This window comes from Sinohyriopsis cumingii, unplaced genomic scaffold, assembly GCF_028554795.1.
Source record: "Sinohyriopsis cumingii isolate HCF-2022 unplaced genomic scaffold, ASM2855479v2 utg003643l, whole genome shotgun sequence".
Lineage (NCBI taxonomy): Eukaryota > Metazoa > Mollusca > Bivalvia > Unionida > Unionidae > Sinohyriopsis > Sinohyriopsis cumingii.
The window spans coordinates 15001-27500 of NW_028316556.1; positions in this window are offsets into that span (position 1 = coordinate 15001).

Below are 12500 nucleotides of genomic sequence, written 5' to 3' on the forward strand. Positions count from 1 at the left end.
GACAGCTCTGTCTAGGACGCAGCCGCCACCGCAAACCGCACGAGAATATCTTTCTCCGTTTCAGAGACACGAATTTTCTGGCAAGTGTGCCGATAAATTGCTTCCCGAGCGAGTTTTGTGTGTCTATCCCCCCCTCCAGTGATTTCTGCCTGTGCCTGAACGGCCATCACGAAGCCATCCTTGAAGCCATCTCGCTCGGCAAGGCATGCGTGGATAGCTCTGTCTAGGACGCAGCCGCCACCGCAAACCGCACGAGAATATCTTTCGCCGTTTTAGAGATGCGAATTTTCTAGCAAGTGTGCCGATAAATTGCATACCGAGCGAGTTTTGTGTGTCTATCCCCCCCTCCAGTGATTTCTGCCTGTGCCTGGACGGCCATCACGAAGCCATCTTTGAAGCCATCTCGCTCGACAAGGCATGCGTGGATAGCTCTCTCTAGGACGCAGCCGCCACCGCAAACCGCACGAGAATATCTTTCGCCGTTTTAGAGATACGAATTTTCTAGCAAGAGTGCCGATAAATTGCTTCCCGAGCGAAGTCGGTTACTTGTTATTTTCCCATTACTTTCGTCTCTCGCTGAAATGGCCACCGCCTCGTCCAGGATGAAGCCATCTTCCTGCGCAAGGCATCGACGGATAGGTCTTTCTCAGACCCATCAGCCGCAGCAAACCGCACGAAAATATCTTCGAGCGTTCGAAAGATATAGGTATTCGAGTGAAGATACCGAACCAACGGAATGCCGTGATGGCAACGACCTTGACCTTCGGCTTTTCATGGTCGCACGGACGAACGGACAGTCCGATTTTCGTGGGGTTTTCACTGCCAGACGCGTCTCTTCAAGGCCAATCTGGCCCTGGGTGGCACGTCCACCTAGCTCTTGCCCCTCCCGAGAAAAGGAACTTTACGCAGCGTTTCACCTAAAAACGGTCGGTTTTTCGAAGCGTACGGACGAACGGACAGGGCTATCGACGTTCGGTTTGCTCTAGCACAGTGGCCTCGTCGAGCCCGATCTGCCGACATATGGCAAGTCGCTCTATTCCTAAGCTTTCAATTTTTCGAAACTTCACACTTGCATGGAAGGAATCGGTTTTCTTCCAATGGCGGGCGAACGGACAGTCCGATTTTCGTGGGGTTTTCACTGCCTGACGCGTCTCTTCAAGACCAATCTGGCCCTGGGTCGCACGTCTACCTAGCTCTTGCCCTTCCGGAGGAAAGGAACTTTAAGCCGCGTTTTACCTAGAAACGGTCGGTTTCTCGAAGCGTACGGACGAACGGACAGGGCTATTGACGTGCGGTTTGCTCTAACAGAGTCGTCTCTTCGAGCCCGATCTGCCGACATGTGGCACGTCGCTATATTCCAAAGATTTCAATTTTTCGAAACTTCACACTTGCATGGTGGAAAACGGTTTTCTCCCGATGGCGGACGAACGGACGCAGCCATTAAGATATATTTGGCACAGGCCGACGCGTCTATTCAAGACAGATCTTTTGGCATCTGACATTTGATAATACCTCCCGCCGTCGGCGCTAGGCCTTGTGTACCCCTGACATTCCGTTGGTGCAAAGCCCTTGGAAGCGAAGTAACTAAAACCAACGTTGGACTTAGTTATTAATTGATGTGTGTGTGTGTGTGTGTCTTTGTGTGTGTGTGTGTGTGTGAATATATATATATATATATATATATATATATATATATATATATATATATATATATATATATATATATATATATATATATATATATATATATATATATATATATATGTATATATATGTATATATATGTATATATATGTATATATGTATATATATATATATATATATATATATATATATATATATATATATATATATATATATATATATATATATATATATATCGCTCGGCAAGGCATGCGTGGATAGTTCTGTCTAGGACGCAGCCGCCACCGCAAACCGCACGAGAATATCTTTCGCCGTTTTAGAGACACGAATTTTCTAGCAAGTGTGCCGATAAATTGCATACCGAGCGAGTTTTGTGTGTCTATCCCCCCCTCCAGTGATTTCTGCCTGTGCCTGAACGGCCATCACGAAGCCATCTTTGAAGCCATCTCGCTCGGCAAGGCATGCGTGGATAGCTCTGTCTAGGACGCAGCCGCCACCGCAAACCGCACGAGAATATCTTTCGCCGTTTTAGAGACACGAATTTTCTAGCAAGTGTGCCGATAAATTGCATACCGAGCGAGTTTTGTGTGTCTATCCCCCCCTCCAGTGATTTCTGCCTGTGCCTGAACGGCCATCACGAAGCCATCTTTGAAGCCATCTCGCTCGGCAAGGCATGCGTGGATAGCTCTCTCTAGGACGCAGCCGCCACCGCAAACCGCACGAGAATATCTTTCGCCGTTTTAGAGACACGAATTTTCTAGCAAGAGTGCCGATAAATTGCTTCCCGAGCGAAGTCGGTTACTTGTTATTTTCCCATTACTTTCGTCTCTCGCTGAAATGGCCACCGCCTCGTCCAGGATGAAGCCATCTTCCAGCGCAAGGCATCGACGGATAGGTCTTTCTCAGACCCATCAGCCGCAGCAAACCGCACGAAAATATCTTCGAGCGTTCGAAAGATATAGGTATTCGAGTGAAGATACCGAACCAACGGAATGCCGTGATGGCAACAACCTTGACCTTCGGCTTTTCATGGTCGCACGGACGAACGGACTGTCCGATTTTCGTGGGGTTTTCACTGCCAGACGCGTCTCTTCAAGGCCAATCTGGCCCTGGGTGGCACGTCCACCTAGCTCTTGCCCCTCCCGAGAAAAGGAACTTTACGCCGCGTTTCACCTAAAAACGGTCGGTTTTTCGAAGCGAACGGACGAACGGACAGGGCTATCGACGTTCGGTTTGCTCTAGCACAGTGGCCTCGTCGAGCCCGATCTGCCGACATATGGCAAGTCGCTCTATTCCTAAGCTTTCAATTTTTCGAAACTTCACACTTGCATGGAAGGAATCGGTTTTCTTCCAATGGCGGGCGAACGGACAGTCCGATTTTCGTGGGGTTTTCACTGCCTGACGCGTCTCTTCAAGACCAATCTGGCCCTGGGTCGCACGTCTACCTAGCTCTTGCCCTTCCGGAGGAAAGGAACTTTAAGCCGCGTTTTACCTAGAAACGGTCGGTTTCTCGAAGCGTACGGACGAACGGACAGGGCTATTGACGTGCGGTTTGCTCTAACAGAGTCGTCTCTTCGAGCCCGATCTGCCGACATGTGGCACGTCGCTATATTCCAAAGATTTCAATTTTTCGAAACTTCACACTTGCATGGTGGAAAACGGTTTTCTCCCGATGGCGGACGAACGGACGCAGCCATTAAGATATATTTGGCAACTTTACACTTGCATGGAAGAAATGGGTTTTGTTGGACTTGGTTATTTATTGATTTGCATACATACATACATACATACATACATACATACATACATACATACATACATACATACATACATACAGAGAGACATAATAGCTCTGTCTAGGACGCAGCAGCCAACGCAAACCGCATGAGAATATCTTTTACCGTTCTACAGATACGATTTTTTCTTTTCTTTTCTTTTCTTTTTTTTTTTTTTTTTTCCTTTGTTTTTTTTTTTTTTTAAATTTATTTGTTCCCGTCACAGCCAAGGGAACGGGCTTGACACAAACCGTGCGGAAAGAAGACACTGTCGAGCGTGTCTCAGAAAAGTTTAGGTAGGTTTTTGGCCACTTTTCGGAACATTGTTGTGCAAATTTTTGCCCCAAACCCAATAACGTAGGTTTTTGGCCACATTTTGCTACTTTTCTTGGCAATTTTGGGGGGGCTCAAAGCCAGATAACATGTAGGTTTTGGACAAATATTTCCCATCATGGAAAATGCCAACTTCATGCAGACAGAACATAATTAAACGCTTCTGTAAAGTGTTTATCAATGCCACATGATCGAATTGCACACAATTTTGAAATTTGTCAAAGAGCGCAATTGGACGAAATCACTTATATTGTTTGTATGAAGTGATTTTAATGTCGAACCAAGGAATTGGACAAACATGCCTACACAATATTGTCTGTACGACAAGGTAACGCTGGAGTCCTAAGGTGAATGAAGCCAAGTGCTTCCAATGCCAGGTAGATTTTGGGCCAATCTTTGCCCAAGTGGGACAATATTTTCCCATCATGAAAAATGCAGTGGAATGGATTACAATTGCCAAATTTATGCATAGAAACGACAATCGAACGCTTCCATAAAGTGTTTTAAATAGTATCGTACAAAATCACCTTGTATTGCGGGTTTTATTATTATTATTATTATTATTATTATTATTATTATTATTATTATTATTATTATGTTCTTTCTTCCCGCCTTCCTTCTTCTTCTTCTTTGTTATTTTTATTTTCTAATTTTTTTTCTTCTTCTTCTTCTTCTTCTTCTTCTTCTTCTTCTTCTTCTTCTTCTTCTTCTTGGTATTCATATCTCTCTTTGTGCGCCAGCGTAAATCACGTACTAACTCCAAGTACGGATCCGTCTTCTCCGCAACAGTCAAACCATTCATTTTCCTCGTCCTGCACACGAACGGACACGGTGATTCAAATGCCCTTTTCGCAGGCAGATGCGACTCGTCCGGGCCGATGTGCCGGTGCTTCCCACTTCAAGATAGCTCTTCCCGTTCCAGAGAAAACTGCACCCAAGCCATTTTTTTCCCACGCTCCCGACCTTGACCTTGAACTACGCATTTTCTCAGCCGTACGGACGAACGGACCAGCAGATTTTCACGGGGTTTGCACGCACAGATGCGTCTTCTCCAGGCCCATCGTCCGACGTATGGCTCGTCAACATCCTGCCAAGTGGCGATGCTGAAAACTCGCTTCAACCCCATGTCGCGCTCCAGCGACATGCACGTGGACGGGTCGCACGGACGAACGGACAAGCCGATTTTCATGCGGTTTGCACCACCAGATGCGGCTCTTCCAGGCCCATCTTACGACGTAGGGCATGGCAACATACCTTTAAGTGGCGATGCTCAAAACTCGCTTCGACCCAATGTCGCCCGCTTCCGACATTGACATCAACGGGCCCGTTTTCTTCCCCGGACGGACGAACGGACGATGGGAATTCCATGTCTTTCACACCGTCCGACGTGTCTTGCCGAGACCGACCTGTCGGTAGGTCGCATGTCAAAATCGGTCCATTACTTTTCGAGCAAACTCGATTTAAGCCAACTTCGCACTCGTATGGTTCGGCGCGGCTGAAAACGTTTTCCAGAGCGCACGGACGAACGGACACGCCTACTCGACCGTGCCTGGCACCGGCAGACGCGTCTCGTCGGGCCCGAGCGGTCGAACCACGACACGGGACAATACCTCTACCCGTCGGCGAGAAAACTTTTTTTAATGGACATTTTCACTTTAACATTGGAGGGGGGTTCCAAAAATCGGTTTTCTTACCATTACGGACGAACGTACAGGTCCAATGGACTTATTTTTTTTTCCAAGACGCCTCTCGTCACGCCAGATCGAATGACGTCTTGCAATTGCCCATTGGTCCACCCGTTTGGCCAGGAAAAAAAATAATCCGATTCTCGCAGCGAGCTGACCATTGCGAATTCCATTGCATTCGTTTTCTTTGACTTACGGACGATCGGACCAGCCGAGATCCATGGGGTTTTCACTGCCAGCTGCGTCTCGTCGAGGCCCATCTGCCGATGGGTCGCACCTTAAGATCGCTCATAGGCTTTCGGAGAAAACCAACTTTAAGCTACCGACTTGGCACCGAAGCGTTTGCTATGCGAAGGCGTACGCACGAACGGACACAGCGACATGCACGGGGATAACACAGGCAGGTGCGACTCATCCAGACCTAGGCGCCGGTGGGTCAAACTTTAACATATCTTTCCACGCTTGGGAGAAAAACACTATTTTCCCACGCTCCCTACCTTGACCTTGACTATTGTGGCATGGGTGAAAAATAGCCCCTAACTCGGCCAAACCTCCACCGATTTTCAACATCTACCACTCTATGTCTTCGTCTCGACCAGGCGCGTCTGCCGAGGTGTAAAACGTGCCAATGTGACGTTCCCTTCCACCACTTCATTCCGGAACCCCAACGGTTTTTCCGCCATTTTGACACCACCTCGCCCGGTGGCGTCCGGGTGGCACCCGTTCCCCGACGTGGCCCCGTGGCCCCGACACGCTGCAGCAAACCGCTTGAAAATATTCCCAGCCGTCCTGGAGATATGGGGGAAACTGTAGCTTTTCGGACTTTGTCGTTTTGTGGCCCCTGCCGGGTGACAAAACAGCCCCTAACTCGGCCAAACCTGCACCGATTTTCAACATCTACCACTCTCTGTCTTCGTCTCGACCAGGCGCGTCTGCCGAGGTGTGAAACGTGCCAATGGGACGTTCCCTTCCACCACTTCATTCTAGGAACCTAACGGTTTTTCCGCCATTTTGACACCACCTCGCCCGGTGGCGTCCGGGTGGCACCCGTTCCCCGACGTGGCCCCGTGGCCCCGACACGCTGCAGCAAACCGCTTGAAAATATTCCCAGCCGTTCTGGAGATATGGGGGAAACTGTAGCTTTTCGGACTTTGTCGTTTTGTGGCCCCTGCCGGGTGACAAAACAGCCCCTAACTCGGCCAAACCTGCACCGATTTTCAACATCTACCACTCTATGTCTTCGTCTCGACCAGGCGCGTCTGCCGAGGTGTAAAACGTGCCAATGTGACGTTCCCTTCCACCACTTCATTCTAGGAACCCCAACGGTTTTTCCGCCATTTTGACACCACCTCGCCCGGTGGCGTCCGGGTGGCACCCGTTCCCCGACGTGGCCCCGTGGCCCCGACACGCTGCAGCAAACCGCTTGAAAATATTCCCAGCCGTTCTGGAGATATGGGGGAAACTGTAGCTTTTCGGACTTTGTCGTTTTGTGGCCCCTGCCGGGTGACAAAACAGCCCCTAACTCGGCCAAACCTGCACCGATTTTCAACATCTACCACTCTCTGTCTTCGTCTCGACCAGGCGCGTCTGCCGAGGTGTGAAACGTGCCAATGGGACGTTCCCTTCCACCACTTCATTCTAGGAACCTAACGGTTTTTCCGCCATTTTGACACCACCTCGCCCGGTGGCGTCCGGGTGGCACCCGTTCCCCGACGTGGCCCCGTGGCCCCGACACGCTGCAGCAAACCGCTTGAAAATATTCCCAGCCGTTCTGGAGATATGGGGGAAACTGTAGCTTTTCATCGGTTTTTTAATTGTGAGGACGACCTAGCACAAGTTCGAATCCCGCCGTCGACATAGCAGTCTAGAACCTTCATTGTCCAATATTCCAATGCAAACCCCATGGAAAAATGTCAAGCGGTTCCCAAAATATTCAACGTTTAGTGAAACGGCATAAAGACTTTTTGTAAAGTCATATGTTTTGACGCACCCACCGCCCCGACGATTGAGGAGGAGGTGTGCCAGGCAACTTGATATTTTCTGATACAGGCTATCGAGGCCGACTTGCCGACATAAACCCCGTCGAAATATTCCCATTTGTTACGGAGATATTGCCAAAAAAGTCATTTGTTCATCGGTTTTTTCACTGTGAAAACGACCTAGCACGAGTTCGAATCCCGCCGCCGACATAGCAATCTAGACCCTTCATTGGCCAATATTCTAATGCAAACCCCATGGAAAAATATCAAGGGGTTCCCGAGATATTCAACATTTAGTGAAACGGCATAAAGTCGATTTTTTTTGAAAAGTCATATGTTTTGACGCACCCACCGCCCCGACGATTGGGGAGGAGTTGTGCCAGGCAACTTGTTATTTTCTGATACAGGCTATCGAGACCGACTTGCCGGCATAAACCTCGTCGAAATATTCCCATTTGTTACGGAGAAATTGCCAAAAAAGTCATTTGTTCATCGGTTTTTTCACTGTAAAAACTACCTAGCACGAGTTCGAATCCCGCCGCCGACATAGCAATCTAGACCTTTCATTGGCCAATATTCCAATGCAAACCCCATGGAAAAATATCAAGGGGTTCCCGAGATATTCAACATTTAGTGAAACGGCATAAAGTCGATTTTTTGAAAAGTCATATGTTTTGACGCACCCACCGCCCCGACCAACAGGGAAGAGTTCGAATCTCGCAGTTGACATTGCTTTATAGCTCTCGTAATGGCCGATCTGCCAAAGCAAACCCCATCAAAAAATTCCTATCCGTTACCGAGATAATGAATAAAATAAAACCGAGAAGTGAGACTGTGGCGCTAGTCCTTGTGTACCCCTGGCTTTCCCTTGGTGCAAAGCCGTTGGTAGCAAAGGCACGATTTCAAAATTGAAACTTTCCTGACCAACTACCCCCATATAGAATTTGGCACTATATATAGGGAAGAAGTGATTTTGGGGTCCTATACATTGCATTAGAGACGTAGTACGATAGCTGGTTTCTTCCCTGTTGCGACCGATCGCCTGGTCGCATCGGGACGATCGACCCCTCGTTGGATAGGTCGTCCCAGCCAGCATGCAATGCCGATCTAGCCAGGAGTGCTAGGAGTAGAGCGAAAGGTAGAGAGAGAGAGAGGCAGGGGCACCCTCTCTCGCTCTAGTAGCGATATGGCTTGGGTAGTGTCTGTAAGGTTAGGAAGTTGAAACTTTCCTAACTAACTACCCACATATAGTATTTGGCACTATTATATAGGAAAAAATGCGTTTCCTAGGGTCTCGATTGAATGTGAATCGAGACGAGAGAGAGAGAGAGGCCGATAAGGCAGGCAGGCAGGTAGACACACACTCTCTCTCTCTGGTAGCTAGCTAGGTGCGATCGAAGGCTAGCCTACCAAGGACAGGACAAGCGTGAAGGGAGAGAGGCAGGCACGCTCTCTCTCTCTGGTAGCTAGCAAGGTGCGATCGAAGGCTAGCTTACCAAGGACAGGACAAGCGAGAAGGGAGAGAGAGAGAGGCAGGCACACTCTCTCTCTCTCTCTCTGGTAGCTAGCTAGGTCCGATCGAAGGCTAGCTTACTAAGGACAGGACAAGCGAGAAGGGAGAGAGGCAGGCACACTCTCTCTCTCTGGTAGCTAGCAAGGTGCGAGAGAGAGAGTGAGGAAAGGCTTGGGGAATCGAGGGTTTGGCCGTGGTAGAAAGCCCTTGGTAAAAACGGAACGAATTCAAAAAGGTGCACCTTTTGGGCAACTTTTTGACCAACTACCCACACATAGTATTTGGTACTATTATATAGGAAAAAATGCGTTTCCTATGGTCTCGATTGAAAGTGAATCGAGACGAGAGAGAGAGGCCGATAAGGCAGGCAGGCAGGCAGACACACACACTCTCTCTCTCTCTGGTAGCTAGCTAGGTGCGAGCGAAGGCTAGCCTACCAAGGACAGGACAAGCGTGAAGGGAGAGAGAGAGGCAGGCACGCTCTCTCTCTCTCTCTGGTAGCTAGCAAGGTGCGATCGATGGCTAGCTTACCAAGGACAGGACAAGCGAGAAGGGAGAGAGAGAGGCAGGCACACACACACACTCTCTCTCTCTCTCTCTCTCTCTGGTAGCTAGCTAGGTCCGATCGAAGGCTAGCTTACCAAGGACAGGACAAGCGAGAAGGGAGAGAGAGAGGCAGGCACACTCTCTCTCTCTCTCTCTCTCTCTCTCTGGTAGCTAGCTAGGTCCGATCGAAGGCTAGCTTACCAAGGACAGGACAAGCGAGAAGGGAGAGAGGCAGGCACACTCTCTCTCTCTGGTAGCTAGCAAGGTGCGAGAGAGAGAGTGAGGAAAGGCTTGGGGAATCGAGGGTTTGGCCGTGGTAGAAAGCCCTTGGTAAAAACGGAACGAATTCAAAAAGGTGCACCTTTTGGGCAACTTTTTGACCAACTACCCACACATAGTATTTGGTACTATTATATAGGAAAAAATGCGTTTCCTATGGTCTCGATTGAAAGTGAATCGAGACGAGAGAGAGAGGCCGATAAGGCAGGCAGGCAGGCAGACACACACACTCTCTCTCTCTCTGGTAGCTAGCTAGGTGCGAGCGAAGGCTAGCCTACCAAGGACAGGACAAGCGTGAAGGGAGAGAGAGAGAGGCAGGCACGCTCTCTCTCTCTCTCTGGTAGCTAGCACGGTGCGATCGATGGCTAGCTTACCAAGGACAGGACAAGCGAGAAGGGAGAGAGGCAGGCACACTCTCTCTCTGGTAGCTAGCAAGGTGCGATCGAAGGCTAGCGTACGAAGGACAGGACAAGCGAGAAGGGAGAGAGGCAGGCACACTCTCTCTCTCTGGTAGCTAGCTAGGTCCGATCGAAGGCTAGCGTACGAAGGACAGGACAAGCGAGAAGGGAGAGAGGCAGGCACACTCTCTCTCTCTGGTAGCTAGCTAGGTCCGATCGAAGGCTAGCTTACCAAGGACAGGACAAGCGAGAAGGGAGAGAGGCAGGCACACTCTCTCTCTCTGGTAGCTAGCAAGGTGTGATAGAGAGTGAGGAAAGGCTTGGGGAATCGAAGGTTTGGCCGTGGTAGAAAGCCCTTGGTAAAAACGGAACGAATTCAAAAAGGTGCACCTTTTGGGCAACGTTTTGACCAACTACCCACACATAGTATTTGGTACTATTATATAGGAAAAAATGCGTTTCCTATGGTCTCGATTGAAAGTGAATCGAGACGAGAGAGAGAGGCCGATAAGGCAGGCAGGCAGGCAGACACACACTCTCTCTCTCTCTGGTAGCTAGCTAGGTGCGAGCGAAGGCTAGCCTACCAAGGACAGGACAAGCGTGAAGGGAGAGAGAGAGAGGCAGGCACGCTCTCTCTCTCTCTCTGGTAGCTAGCACGGTGCGATCGATGGCTAGCTTACCAAGGACAGGACAAGCGAGAAGGGAGAGAGGCAGGCACACTCTCTCTCTGGTAGCTAGCAAGGTGCGATCGAAGGCTAGCGTACGAAGGACAGGACAAGCGAGAAGGGAGAGAGGCAGGCACACTCTCTCTCTCTGGTAGCTAGCTAGGTCCGATCGAAGGCTAGCTTACCAAGGACAGGACAAGCGAGAAGGGAGAGAGAGAGGCAGGCACACTCTCTCTCTCTCTCTCTCTCTCTCTCTGGTAGCTAGCTAGGTCCGATCGAAGGCTAGCTTACCAAGGACAGGACAAGCGAGAAGGGAGAGAGGCAGGCACACTCTCTCTCTCTGGTAGCTAGCAAGGTGCGAGAGAGAGAGTGAGGAAAGGCTTGGGGAATCGAGGGTTTGGCCGTGGTAGAAAGCCCTTGGTAAAAACGGAACGAATTCAAAAAGGTGCACCTTTTGGGCAACTTTTTGACCAACTACCCACACATAGTATTTGGTACTATTATATAGGAAAAAATGCGTTTCCTATGGTCTCGATTGAAAGTGAATCGAGACGAGAGAGAGAGGCCGATAAGGCAGGCAGGCAGGCAGACACACACTCTCTCTCTCTCTCTGGTAGCTAGCTAGGTGCGAGCGAAGGCTAGCCTACCAAGGACAGGACAAGCGTGAAGGGAGAGAGAGAGAGGCAGGCACGCTCTCTCTCTCTCTGGTAGCTAGCACGGTGCGATCGATGGCTAGCTTACCAAGGACAGGACAAGCGAGAAGGGAGAGAGGCAGGCACACTCTCTCTCTGGTAGCTAGCAAGGTGCGATCGAAGGCTAGCGTACGAAGGACAGGACAAGCGAGAAGGGAGAGAGGCAGGCACACACTCTCTCTCTGGTAGCTAGCTAGGTCCGATCGAAGGCTAGCTTACCAAGGACAGGACAAGCGAGAAGGGAGAGAGAGAGGCAGGCACACTCTCTCTCTCTGGTAGCTAGCTAGGTCCGATCGAAGGCTAGCTTACCAAGGACAGGACAAGCGAGAAGGGAGAGAGAGAGGCAGGCACACTCTCTCTCTCTGGTAGCTAGCTAGGTCCGATCGAAGGCTAGCTTACCAAGGACAGGACAAGCGAGAAGGGAGAGAGAGAGGCAGGCACACTCTCTCTCTCTGGTAGCTAGCTAGGTCCGATCGAAGGCTAGCTTACCAAGGACAGGACAAGCGAGAAGGGAGAGAGAGAGGCAGGCACACTCACTCTCTCTCTCTCTCTCTCTCTCTCTCTCTCTCTGGTAGCTAGCTAGGTCCGATCGAAGGCTAGCTTACCAAGGACAGGACAAGCGAGAAGGGAGAGAGAGAGGCAGGCACACTCTCTCTCTCTGGTAGCTAGCAAGGTGTGATAGAGAGTGAGGAAAGGCTTGGGGAATCGAAGGTTTGGCCGTGGTAGAAAGCCCTTGTTAAAAACGGAACGAATTCAAAAAGGTGCACCTTTTGGGCAACTTTTTGACCAACTACCCACACATAGTATTTGGTACTATTATATAGGAAAAAATGCGTTTCCTATGGTCTCGATTGAAAGTGAATCGAGACGAGAGAGAGAGGCCGATAAGGCAGGCAGGCAGGCAGACACACTCTCTCTCTGGTAGCTAGCTAGGTGCGAGCGAAGGCTAGCCTACCAAGGACAGGACAAGCGTGAAGGGAGAGAGAGAGAG